The following is a 14,479-nucleotide window of genomic DNA, read 5'->3' as shown; positions in this document are numbered from 1 at the left end:
ATTTAGTGTGTCTAATTTTTTCCAGATGGAAAGCACATTTCAAAATAAACGGTGTGTACCCTCAGAAAGCTAAATAAACCTAAAGGACGATCTACTGCACTCACACAGAGCTACTACAATCAAGATCAGTGAACTGCTGCACTTCCACTCTTTCAGTCCACTGTAGGAAAGAAAAACTTGAGTCATGCTCACTTACTGGAATGTAAACTCTGGCGAAAAACAAAAGTAATTTGCTTGCCGCAATACTCTTGAAGCAATGTCCAGTGTATGTAAAAAGTTCTGACTTTGAAATATTCATACTCAGATATCTGTTCGTTGGATTCCTCTATTCAGAACTTAAATTTTCTATCTCAGCATAAAGATAACCTCTGAAGTTAGGAAACAAGGATTACAAGTAGATACATTGTAACACTAACACTCAAAATACTTCAGTCCAGCAACTTTATTTTATAGGGTATTTTATCCAATTAATGCTGCACAGTCTGATTGTAAGGGACAGGTGAGGTTCAGGGGGAAAACAATCTTCTTGTCAACAGTTTCTCATTTATAAAGACATCAACTCTCCCAGCTAATGCTTAAGTTAAGTCAAACTGTACCAGGTATTTTTCAGATAGCTTTTTCTAACACAAAAAACACAAAACAAAAATGTTGACAAATTGATTTCTAAAGCACTCTCACTTAGTTTGAGTTGTATATTTTCTTTCTTAAATTATTAATGATAGTATACTTTACTAAATGAGATTCAACAATTACAGGAAACATTAGATGCACAACAGACTTTCTGGTCAGCAAAATGTCATCACAATGAGAACAATGCTGCCATCTAAAGGTTGACTAGAAGTAGAATACTAGTAATATTAAATCAACAATTAACTACATCTATTTAGCCCTTAATATTTTCAGTTCATATGCACTTGTACAAAAAGTGCCTTCACAAAATATCCATTCTTCGTTTTCATTAAAATACATTTGATCTTTGTTCTGAAGAAAACTGGATGTAATACTCCAGATGTGGCCTCAACAGTGCCTGATAGAAGGGGATCATTTCCTTCAATTTGCTGAAAATTCTCCTATTAATACTACCCAATATACTGATAGCCTTCATGGCAATAAAGGCACTCTGTTGACTCATATCCATCTCATTCACTGTAATCTCCAGGTCCTTTCCTACAGAACTACTGTTTAGCCACTCAGTCCCCATCCTGTAGCAGCGTATGGGATTTATTCATCCTAAGTGCAGGACTCTGCACTTATCCTTGTTGAATCTCATCAGATTCCTTTTGGCCCAATCCTCCAATCTGTCTAGGTCACCCAGCACCATATCCCTACCTTCCAGAATACTTCTCTCTCTCTCTCCCCAGCTTACTGAGCTCAATGAACTTGCTCAGAACGTAATTCATTCCATCGTCCAGATAATAAATGAAGACACTGAACAAAAACGGGCTCCAGGATTGTCCCCAACGCACTCTGCTTGATACTGGCTGCCAATTAGACACTCAGCCACTGTTCACTACCCATATTATGCCAGATGACCTAGCTTTCTATCCATCTTATTGCTAATTCATTCAAGCCATACTTCAACTTGCTAGCAAGAATACTGTGGGAAACCATATCAACAGCTTTGCTAATGTGAAGGTATATCAGGCCCACCACTTTCCCCATATCTACAGAACCAGTTATCTGATTATAAAAGGCAATTAGGTTGATCAGGTATGACTTGTCCTTGGAAAATCCATGTTTACTGTCCCTGATCACCTCTGTAATAAGCCTGGGACAGCAACATGGCCGCCTGCTGACCCGGAAGAGGAAGCGCCCTCTACGACCCCTTGGTGGGCATGTCCAGCCGCACCTATCCCCCCACAGGAAGCCAGAGGGCGAGTCTAGGACTATGAGAGCCACGGGCTCAGTCAGAGCTGGGCAGCAGAGGCACTGCCTGGCCCTGGTTCCCACAGCAAAGGCCTCAGCCGTGCTGTCCCCTGCCAGAGGACTAGGTTGGGCCGCCCGGACCTCTGCCAAAATTGGAGCCCTGGCCCGGACTGCTGAGACACCAGTCGCCACCTGAACCCACGCCAACCCTTCCAGAAGCCTCGCCGGGCACTGACAACTGGGCTGGCCCATCTGGACCCCTGCCTGAGCCGGAACCCATGGACACCCTGTCAGCCCCTCTGTCGCCCGAGGATCCCCCGGAGCATTTCCAGAATCTGGCAGGCCCGCAGGGGGGGTTGGAAAGCAGCCCAGGGATAGCCAACCTCGGGGAGGCTGAGGACATGGAGGTTGGGTGGGCAGTGCGTTGCGGCCTGGAGCCCCACTGACCCTGGACCTCATCACAGACATGGCATGTTATTTTTCTTCTCCCATTTTTTTAAAAGATCACTTTTGACAGATAGACAAGGCTGGCTGTTTTCCATTTAAGCCTAGTTTTCCCATTCCATGGACATAATAAAGTTTACATTTAGAGTTTCAGGATGGGGAGAGGGGGGCAGGGAGAATTCTCAAGATATTTCCCAGAAGCGAATTCTGTTTTTTTAAACTCTATCTACACTGTTACTACCATTTTAGATTAATTTACTCTCTTATTTTAGTTTTAATAAAGAATGTTCTTTCACAATTTCTAATGTTCCTTCCCCACCTCTCCACCACCGAGAGAAATATTAAAAGTGAAACAGCATACTGGTCAAGTATATTTCAGGTTGATTAAAATGCTGCAGTGTATAACTTAGGGACATTGCAAGGAAATGTTTAAGTTTCTTTAAAACTGTTATTTTTAAATAAAGGAAAACTTTTCTGCTATTGAGTTACATCAAGTTGGATAAAAATTAATGATTTTTTTAATCGGATTTTTTTATAAAATGTTTTTTGTGGAAAACACCTATATATAGATCATTTTAATTAAGATATATCATCGATATTAAGATATATCAAAGATATTTCAGCATGGAATAGGAATTTAAATTTTAATTCTAATTCATATAATGTTTAAGAAAAGTTTTGTAAATGTGTTCCAATAGTTCATGGATTAGGGACCTAATTTTACGGGGTTCCAGAGGCTTCTGTATAGAATACAGGCAGTCCCCGAGTTACGCGGATCCGACTTATGTCGGATCCGCAGTTACGAACGGGGTTTGCTGCCCGTCTCCCTGGTCTGCTGGTTTCCAGCAGACCAGGGAGACGGGCAGCAAAGCTGCGGAGCATGCGGGCAGCGGACAGCCCAGACGCGCCGCGGCTGTCCCGCTGCCGGCGTGCTCCCCAGCTTTGCTCCCCGTCTCCCTGGTCTGCTGGTTTCCAAAGCCTCTGAGGACGCCGGTAGCAGGACAGCTGCGGCACGTCTCGGCTGTCCGCTGCCGGCGTGCTCCGCGGCTTTGCTCCGCTTTGCTCCCCGTCTCCCTGGTCTGCTGGAGACCAAAAGACCAGGGAGACGGTGAGCAAAGCAGAGCAAAGCCGCGGAGCACGCGGGCAGCGGACAGCCCAGACACGCCGCGGCTGTCCCGCTGCCGGCGTGCTCCGCGGCTTTGCTCCGCTTTGCTACCCGTCTCCCTGGTCTGCTGGAGACCAGCAGACCAGGGAGACGGGGAGCAAAGCCGTGGATCACGCGGGCAGCAGGACAGCCGCGGCACGTCTGGGCTGTCCTGCTGCCCCCGTGCTCCGCGGCTTTGCTCCGGACGCCTGTGGTACAGCAGCTGGGGCGCTGCCAGTTGGTCCCGTAGCGCCGCTCTGGGTGTTACTGGACCAACCCGGTAGCACCCCATCTGCTCTGCCCCAGGCGTCCTGATTCAGCCACTACTGGTCAGTTTCAGCAGCGGCTGAATCAGGACGCCTGGGGCAGAGCAGCTTGGGTGCTGCTGGGTTGGTCCAGTAGCACCGAGGAGCGGCGCTACTGGAGCAACCCAGCAGCACCCAAGCTGCTCTGCCCCAGGAGTCCCCAAGTCAGCCGCTGCTGAAACTGACCAGCGCTGACTACAGGAAGCCCGAGGCAGAGTTGCTCTGCCCCGGGCTTCCTGGAATCAGCCGCTGATCAGTTTCAGCAGCAGCTGAATCTGGATGCCAGTTCCGACTTACATACAGATTCAACTTAAGAACAAACCTACAGACCCTATCTTGTACGTAACCCGGGGACTGACTGTATTTAGGTTAATCTTTCTATCTACCTAATGGGACTCAGTGATCAGTCTAGTAGACACCATCAGAGATGCTTAATTTTGCCGTGCTCAAACTATGCATTTGTGTCTCCAGAGATATAACATGCTTGCTAATAGCAAAAATGTTTTAAATAAATAAATAAATAAATAATGTGTATAGGTGAGAAATAACAGACCTCAACTCTATTCTCCCTCTGCAAATTTATGTAGACAAAGCCAATCCCTTACCTTTCTTAAAAAGTGCAAAGTTTCAAAAAGTTCAATGATTAAAAGCTTACACTAAGTTTTTCCTGTTGACCTGGCTGACGCAGTCAATTTAATTTTCATTTTAAAAAAATATTTAACTATTTTAGTTTAAAATAATTTTAACAAAAACAACTTGTTTTTGTTAAAAAATTGAATGTTTAACTAAATTAAAAAATTCATAGGCTCATTTTGTTATATTATATGTTTACTGTTGAAGAAAAAAATCCAGGATGCATAAAACTGTTGTTTAAGTTAAACAAAACAATTTCATTATCTTCTGGTGATGTTCTCCTCCTAATACAGCATGGCAAGAAAATCCTCCAAATATTAATGATTAATCTGTTGAACTGCAGATAGTTCACCTCCCAATGACTTAATGAATATATGCTTCCATTGCCTTTGGTAAATGATAAGCTGTCCTGTGGCACTAAACAGAGACTAACAAAAATACATACAAGTATCATGAGCTTTCGTGGGCAAAACCCACTTCTTCAGATGAGATTGAGTAAATAAAATAACCAACAAATCATTCATTTTCTGATATAGCTGTAAAACTAATCTGAAAAGTTTTCAAAATAAATCATCTTATAAAAATGAAACCTACAACTATCTCTGAGTTGAAAAGAATATGTATTAAGGTTATATGACAACCAACAAGAGTACACTTTTATGTAGAACATCATGATTAAATCAAGTCTTCCTGACTACTGATTTAAATCCTGATTTAAATCAATTTCATTTAAATCAAACCATTCTGAGTTACATTAAAAATATGTAGTCTTACAATGTAGACACAACTAATTAAAAGTGTCCCTTTACATTTAAACTAGGCCATAATGTCTTGCAATCAGAATACACAACAACAACAACAAAACCCACACCACAATCCAGTCACAAGCCTAGATTCTATCACTGGCTTGTTAACACACCTTAGCCTCTCTCACTGCTCCAATTCCCCTATCTGTGAAATGGGGATAGTCAACTACCCCTCAGAGGGCTTAATTAATATTTGTAAAGTGCTATGAAATGTTTGGAAGAAAATTGCTGAGTATTTGTATTGAAAAGTGGTCAAGCACTACACAATATTGATAATGTTGCTACTTTCTTGCAAAGTATTTTTTTTCTTTTAGCTTAAATTGCTTTTCATATTTTCCAGGCTGACTCTTTTTGCTGGGGCAAGAGGTGCTTTTTTGATGGCAAGTAAGTCTAGTCAGAATGAGAGTTTGCAGGAGTGGCACACACACTGTCTACTTTCCTGCCCAGCCTTAAGAAACGAGAAATACAATTTAAGGGTGCTTGTAGGTCCCCAACTACTCCTGGATTCTCAGGGGCCACTTATATTTTTTTAATCCATATCTGAAAAGCCAAATGTAATCACTGCTCTTAATCATGTACTTTGCCACCATTATTTATGATTTTGTGGCCTTCTGCTTTGATTATTATAATGTACTCAATGGCGCTGCCATGGAAGGCCACTCAATTTGCATTTTATGCAGAATGATCCTGCCTACCTACATGGCAGCATCAGGAACCACAGCATACGAATCCCCTAAAGAATACATTAACTTCTTGTTGATTTCCATATATAATTCAACATTTTGAAACTGCTTTTAAATAAACCAAAACTCTTTACCATCTGTGTACAGGCTGAGTGAAAGACCAGCTTTCTATAATGCAACTAGGGAGGTCAATGGTTAACTTGTATCACCCTCCTACTGGGTGATGATTACTAGTTACCAGTTCACAGGCGGCCCAGCCAAGCTCACCACATTGCACTGCAGGCTAGGGGAGCTCCAGCCCAGCTGGGCCTGCCATGCCATGCCACTGGTGAGCAGGGGACAACTTCAGCCAGGCCTGGCCCTAGCAACAACCCACACACTACAACCAAGAGGCTGCTTCAGCCTGGATGCTCTCCCCACACCCGAAGAATCCCATTTATCTGGGATTTTACATCCCTAATTGCAACAGTCGAGATCAGATGGGAAGTTTGGATTTCAGTAATTGGGACCTGCAAATGAGGTGCTCTGGGGCCAGTGTTTCATTCCACAACTGCACACAGTGCCTTGAAGATTTCCATGGTATGGCTTGAAGTCCCTCTCTTAGTTCAGATTTTTGAATGTATTTACATCTTCATCTGCAATCCAGGAGCTTATGGATTGGAAATGAATTTAGTAAATAACTAAATCTGTTTGTGTCCAAGAAGCATGTGAGTACAATTTGTAAGTACAAATGTTAAGATATAAATTACCAGCAGAGGGTGCTATTTCATTTTTTTTTAAACTGATGTGAAAGTAACTCAAAATGCTTTCCTCAGAAACATAAACACTTTGTTATGGAAGACAGTAGTTCAACTGTTAACTGCAAATAGCACTATACTTAGATAGAGCAAAGCAGAAAAACAATGAGCATACATTCCAATCAGAACCAGATTAATAAGCAAGACTCTGTCAAGTGACAGTTCATAATTAAAATATCCTCAGAGTATATTTTAACATCTGATAGAGAGGCAGCAGCACAGAGGGTGACAGGAGCAGGCTAAAACCGATATGTATGGGGAGCCAGCTTTCAAGCCAGGTCCCTGCATGTACTGTATCGGCTCCCGCGAACTCACCTTCCCCTCCCTTTGCTGCGTCCTAAAGAGGCAGTGAGGGGTGGCAAGCAGGAGCCGAGCTAGGGGGAGACAGCTTAAAAGCCGGTTCCCCCCAGCACCAGCTCCACGGTGCCACCTGCCCTCTCTCCCCCACAAAATTGCCTCTATCAGAGGCAGCAGCATGAGGGAAGGGTGGCAGGGGAAGCGGCCGCAAAGCAGCCTCTATCCTGAGAGAGTAGTTTCTGTCTGCGGGGAGCTAGGACCCCCAGCGGACAGGGGCTGCTGCCACCCTGTGCTGCTGCCTCTGTTTCAAGGCAGCAAGTCTGTGAGGAGAGATGGTTTTAAACTTGCTCCCCTCACACACCAGCTCCCACCTGCCACCTTGCACCGTTGCCTCTGATACAGAGTTAGCAGAGCATAGTGGCAGGGGGCTTCCCGGGAGTGGGGCTGGGAGTGCACTGGATACTGTCCCCCCCTTCCCCCCCCGGGACTATCAAATAGTCGTGAAACTGCTAAAATTTCATGTGGTTACAAACTATTCAATTAAACAATATATAACATCACTAGAAGACACACCTATAGTGTTCGTACAGTGGGAGAATCTGAAGGGCATATGCAGGTCTCCTAACAGTGCACTTTCTAAACTACTGTAATTTGTTTTTCATATCCCAGTTTCTGGTACAAATTCACCCCAAGTCTAGAAAATAAACATTAATAAAGGGTTGGACAATAATTTTTGATGGGGTAAGAATTGGTAAATGGTCGAGGGTCGCACTTTTCCATTATATTAATGAGGGTTCTGGGGTGGAGGCTGGGTGCAGAAGGGGCTTAGGACAAGGGACTGGTGTGTGGGATCTTGGAGTGAGTTTGGGTGAAGGAGGGGATTGTGACCTGGGGCAGTGAAATGGGGTACAAGTGGGGGTGCAGGGTCTGGGAAGGGAGTGTGACCTGGGGTAAGGGTTCAGGGGCTTGTGTTGTGACATGGAACACGGGATTGGGGTTCAAGGTCTAGGAGGGATATTGGTGCAGGAGAGGATTCCGGCCTGGGAGAGGGGTGTAGGAGGAGGGAATGCAGGGTCTGGGAGGGGATCGTAACCTAAGGCAGGAGCGGGTGCAGGGATTTGGGCTGTGACCAGGGATAGCGGAGTGAGGTGTAAAGTCTGGGAGATCATATTTTGCTGAACCCTGCATTATTACTGCATGTTAGTTGGTGCCTTACATGAAATGAGTTTGATCTCAATCCAGGTCCCAGCATGTCATCTCATCAAAGGACATGATTGGCACTAATCCACTTTCAAACCTCCAAATTAGGGATATGGCAGAGTAGAAAGAAACTTGCACCGTCATTTCCTTGTTATGCTGTTAGGGAGTGGGGAGGAGGAGAAGTCTTTATCCCCATGGTTATCAATATAAAATCTGTCACAAACTCTAAATTCATACCCACAAATATTAAAACAAAAAAAGTAAAGCCCTATTGTACTAGTGTAACCCTCATGTACACACAAATCAAATCTAATACCAAGATTAGAAAAGCAGGCTAAAGGCAGGCATACAGTTTCACTAACAGTTGTCAGTATATAGTTTCCTCTTGATGTATGCTTAACACTAATAGGATTTTCACATGTCCCTCAAATAGAATAATATAGTCTTCCACAATCAAACACAAATGGAAGATCATGTACTTGACTAGATAGTGCCTGATATTTATTAAACACTGTTAGGCTTTCTGTATATTCAAATTGTAGAAGTGAACTTGTTTAAAAACAGTAATTTCTTTGCCTCACCCCAAGAAGCCTGTATATACCGGGGTTCCAACTGTGCTAAGGAACAATGGTGTTTTTGAATGTGCACATGTTTTTAAACAGCCCTTACGTATAACCTGAACACTCTTTCTAAGTAGCCTAGCCTTATTTGTAGACCCACATCTCACTTAGTTGGAATCACAGTCTAAACAACTACTGGCAAATTCTGGTTTAAAGGCCAGCACATTCTATATAGGTTTTCACAATGGTACCCAAGCACCTTCCAGTAGTACACTAAGTAACATGACTAACATCTCATCCCGTCCCTAGCATATTGGTCCAGAAACAGAATTGTTAATTTACATTATAGGCACCAAAACCATACATATTATGCAGTAGAATTCTTTAATCCTTTGAAGCAACATATACTTCACATCTTTTAATTAATCCTTCCACATTAGAGAGATTAACCCTGGCTCTTCACAACAGAATACGTAGAACAGAACGGCAGATGCAGAGCAGAATACATAAACTGAAAAAGACCACCAAAATGTCATTTAGTAGTAATGGGGAGCAAGTCAATTCAAAAACAGCTAGCTAAATTAAAAAAAAACTGCCCTGAAGCCAAATATCCCATATGAATTAGAAAAGTGTTCATCATAGTGAGGCTAATATTTTTGGAGTAATTTTTTCTCCATTAATGTGGTAATTTCAACTAAAACATTTTATTTGATTTATATATTTCCTGGTATATAGTTTTGTAAATAAACCCTACCTTTTGGTTTTAACTGTTTCGCTTACAAATGCTGCACTATAGCTGCATGTGACAACAGATTATCTAAACTCACTGAGATTTGATACTTTTGCAGTATCTTTTACAAAACAGAATAATCAGATGCTAGCTTTCTCTGAAGCACCTTCTTTTTGTAGGCTTAAATTAGATCCTTAGAGAAGGGCCATTAGGATCATCCATGGAATGGAAAACCTACTTTATGAAAGGAGACTCAAAGAGCTTAGCTTGCTTAACTGAAAAAAGGCTTAGGGGAGGGAAGTGTCAACATGAGACAAAACGCCATTTCAAACGGGGGTTTTCAGAGTTATGTAAGATTTAGGAACAAAACCCCCATTGTAAGTCAAGATGAAGCATTTCAAATCAATGGTAATGGTAGTCCTAAATCCCATAAGTGATTCTCCAAATCTCCCCCTTTATTTATATGTATACATCTCTTTGAGCCTTGCAAGAAAGGGACCTGAACTACTAGCATGACCCAGGCTCCAGAAAGCGTATACACAAGTCAGAAACCACACATATGCAAGTCACAGAGGTCTAAGAGACCAGCTTCTCAATATCCCAATATGAACGCTTTAATTCTTTTTAAATTCCATCACTTTCTGAGAGATCTGCTATTGAATCACATCTCATCTGTCCCTTGTCCAGTTTCAGGAACTCCTGCAGTGTCAGGTCAACATGGCTCTCACACAAGGAGAAAAAAGAACAGTAAGCAGAGTGTTTCCGGTGCTCATCCATAGGGATATCATCAGGATCCAGCCTTTGAGCTAGGGTTGCCAGATGGTTTAACCAAAAATACTGAACACCACCTCCTGCCCCTCCACCCCACCCCAAAAAAAACAGGGGAAAAAATTATTTTGAGAAAACAAAAAGGAGGGGGGGACCAAAGTTGTTGAGCACAAAAAAAAAAAAAAAAAAAAAAAAAACACCAAGGACCCCGAGAGTAGTTCAGAAAAAAGGGGGGAAAAAAGCATGCCCCCTCACCCCTTTAAGAAATGCTTTTGACGCTTTTTGGCCCTAACAGGCTGCTAGCGGCCATCTGCCATTTTGTCTCCCTGCTCCAGGCCGGACAGATTCCCTGTGGAACCTGGTAATCACCCTGTATTTTCGCCTCCTGGCCGAGGAAAAATCAGAAAATACCGGACATTTTAGGTGTCTGGTATTTTCTGAATTTTTTTTTACTGGATAGAAGGCGAAAATACTGAACTGTCCGGGTCTATACCCGACACCCGGCAACCCTACTTTGAGCTAACTGAAGCAGTGACATTGAACAACATCAGACCCATTCTCACTGTGCCAGTGGATGAATCCAGTTGCAACCATCTGCTCTGGTGCGTAGACACAGACCTCAGTGAAAGGCCAGCTATGGTAGGTGGTATCATAACATAAGGGCCTGAAACATAAGCCCATGTATCATAGGCCTGGTGAGAGGCCTGAGGCCTAGACAACAACGGCCAAGACTTTATATTAGCAAAGCTAAGCTAAGCTATGAGCAAGAGACAGGCCCCTGCTCACAGAACTTGGCATGAACAGGGCTGATGGTGTAAATCACTAACTGGCATTGGGCACAGGTGAGATCAGTAATTGGTACTATAAGTTGTACCTCCCTGGTCCAGCTCCCTTGGGACCTGACCAGTCCCGAATGAGGGAATTTGCCAGATCTGCGGAGGTCCCCTACCACCGGCCTTCCAGGACATTGCCCCTCCCTTAAGCTTGGCTCTGCTCCAGCCCTGCTGCTACAGGTCTTTGGATTGGCTCTGACCTGCTTCTACCAGCTGGGTGGGGCTCTCTGGGGACAGAGATTCCTGGCTGCTGTGGCCCTGCTTCTGCCCCACCTGGCTGCAGTTTTCAGGGACAGGGCTCTTATGGGTGTCCCACTTCTATCCCACGTGACTGGAGCTTTCTGGGGATAGGGATCTACGGTTGCCCAGCTTCTGTCCCGCCCAGCTGGGGCTTTTAGGGACAGAGCTCCATGGCTATTCTGCTGCTGCCGCATGCAGCCGGGGCTTCCCATGGATGGGGTTCCAAAGCTGCCCCGCTGCTGCTGTGCTGGGTCAGGGCTCTGTGGCTGCCCTGCTGTACCGCACCCAGCTGGGGCTCCCCAGGGCAAGGCTTGCAAGTCCCAATGGTGGGGCTCCCTGCCACTAGGCTCCCAACCGGCTCACACTCCCAGGCACTGGGGCTTTCTGGTCCAGCAACATCCGTGATCCTGCCAGACCACAGATGTTACTGGACCAGAGAGTCCTGGATTTAGGAGGTTCAAACTGTAGTGTAAATAGTTAATTCTCTGTAATTTGAAGTGATTAAACCATGATTTGAGAACTTCAGTAATTCAACCAAGCAGTTAGGCATCTATTTTAGAAGTGGCCCACAACGTACAGATCAGATTAGATCAGCAGTGTGCAACCTGCAGCCCAAGGGCCACATGCAGCCCATCAGGATTCTATAGGTGGCCCAAAAGACATTTTATCTACTATTGCCCAGGCACTGGGTCGCCAGATTCCGCTGGTTTCCATACACATAATTTTTTTCCCTGCTGATATTACAAAAGTAACATGCACAGAAAGCAAGGGCTTTGAAGTGAGAAGCATGCTGATTGCACACAAAATTGATTGTGAGAGCTACATGCTCCTGCATCCAGTTAACCAGGCGCTCTTATGGTTCAATAAGCACACCCCACCAATTCTAGGTATGCACGTGCAGCTAGCAAAACTACCCTATTATGGGAAACTATTTTGGTTACAACAATCTTGCAGCCCACTGAGATGGAGGGCCTCTCAGGTGGCCCCTTGACTAGCCTAGGTTGCTTATCACTGGACTAGATGATCACAAGGATCCCTTCTGACCTTAAAGTCTATGAGACTGATCTGTACACTGTCCTGATTTTCTTTCTTTTCTCTTTTTCCCAAATGTAAGCTTTATTTCCTCCTTGTTTAATGAGACAATATTCAAACTATAATAACTGAGAGCCCCATTTTCCCACATTTCTCTGATGGTGGCAGCAATTTAGTACTAACATGAGGGAAAAAGAATGGAGCAGAAAGGAAATGGTCTTTCCATCTCCATTCAAACTGGAGATGTTTTAAACAAAGGATGCTTGATTCAGTGCCTGTTCAGACAGACATCTGACTCTAGCATTAAGTGCACCATCAAAAAAACCTAAGTCACAAATTATATTAACAGGTGTTGGGAAAAAGGCACAAAAGAAAGGAGAAGGCATGGAAAAGGAAAGAGATGAGAAATTGGAAAGGAAGGCGAGAAATTCAGCCAACCTATTTTCATTGAAACTTTTCTCTGTTTCAGATGTCTCAAACTGGAGTTCTTTCATATGACTGAAATTAATTTAAATGCTATAAGGATGCATCATTATTATATAGAAAACATTCTAGGGCAAATTGGTTTTTACAATTTATTTAACTATGCAAGTTAAATATAAATTATTTTACAATTATTTAACTATGCATGTACTTGTATTCATAAAATATCTGTAGGGTTCTTAAACAGTAAACTAAATAAAAAGTAACTTAAAAAATCCTAAGTAGTCTCTAAGGTGCCACAGGACTAACAAAAATATATAGGATCATGAGCTTTTGTGGGTAATACTTTGTCAGAAGAGCTGGAGTGAAAACAACAGAATCCAAGATATACTCCAACTCATCTGATAAAGTTGATTTTACTCACAAAAGCTCATGATCCTATATATTTTGTTAATCTCCAAGATGCCACAGGACTACCTGATGTTATTAAACTAAATGTTATTTTATCAATAAATAGAGCAATAGGACTGCAAAATGACTGAAATAAAGTACAAACATTTTATTTTGCTAAAATAAAGTGTACACATTTACTTTAAATAAAAGGGGCAAGAAATGCTGTCATTTTCTTGATCATAAGCACAAGCCAAATTTTCTACATAGAAAGGAAAGATACCAATGTTGCTGAAAGATTTACATAAAGGCTACGTCTATATTGGCAAGATTTTACACAAATACTCTTTAACGCAAGAGTTTTTGCGTTAAGAGTATTTGAGAAAGAGAGCATCTTCACTGGCATGTGCCTTTGAGCAAAAGATGTGCTTTTGCACAAGAGCATCCGTGCCAGTGTAGACGCTCTCTTGCACAAGAAAGATCTGATGGCCATTTTAAACATTGGGCTTTCTTGCACAAGAAATTGATGTTGCCTGTCTACACTGGCCTCTTATGCAAAAACAGTTGCGCAAGAGGGCTTATCCTGAGCAGGAGCGTCAGAGTATTTGCGCAAGAAGCACTGATTTTATACATTAGAACGTCAGTGTTCTTGCGCAAGTCTTTGCAGCCAGTGTAGACAGGTGGCAAGATACTGCACAACAGCGGCCACTTTTGCGCAAAATCTTGCCAATGTAGACGTAGCCTATAAGTGTACTGGCGGGGGCACATAGAACAATAGGATATATCTGTTTTACATCCTGGGTAACTCAAATATACATTTTTACTCTATGGGTTTTATATTATTAATGTATATAGACATGATACAAGTTAAGAAAGTCAGTCCATAAAATGCTGGCTAGAATACAGCTATTCTATTCCTTGAATTAATGTAAAAGAAGAATTTCAAGACTCAGATAAATATGTTATTTTAGCCAGACACTTAATAGAGTTTCAATTTAAGAATTCCACATATAAGCTCTAGTTTAGAAGTAAGACATATCACCAATTATAGTACTACAGGGCCATGTCTCAAATTTGATAAGAAAAATCACAAACAAAATATAAACAAACTATTTGACAGTTTTGTCATATCTATTCCTCAGTAAAGTGGAATAAGTATTTTATTTCATTACAATTTGCTTCCACCCCCTCCCTCAACATTTAAGAAAAACCTTCTTCTATGTGTTCCCCTCATTTCTATCTCCCTTTTCAGTCAACCAGTTTGATCTGGGTAGCATCACCATGCATACACAGCTGATGAAACAATGAAAATGGCTGTGAAAGCAATA

General features: G+C 42.7%; 1 protein-coding gene across 7 annotated transcripts in view; it reads right to left on the bottom strand.

Annotated features, from left to right (window-relative positions):
- TANC1 (tetratricopeptide repeat, ankyrin repeat and coiled-coil containing 1) overlaps positions 1–14,479 on the bottom strand; it is a 213,214-nt gene that overhangs the window by 112,395 nt on the left and 86,340 nt on the right. The gene's annotated exons all lie outside the window — the stretch shown is intronic.

This window comes from Pelodiscus sinensis, chromosome 7 (assembly GCF_052426305.1).
Source record: "Pelodiscus sinensis isolate ZL-2025 chromosome 7, ASM5242630v1, whole genome shotgun sequence".
Taxonomy (NCBI): domain Eukaryota; kingdom Metazoa; phylum Chordata; order Testudines; family Trionychidae; genus Pelodiscus; species Pelodiscus sinensis.
The sequence above is the reverse complement of the archived record's forward strand: the minus strand, read 5'-3'. Positions and strand labels throughout refer to the sequence as shown.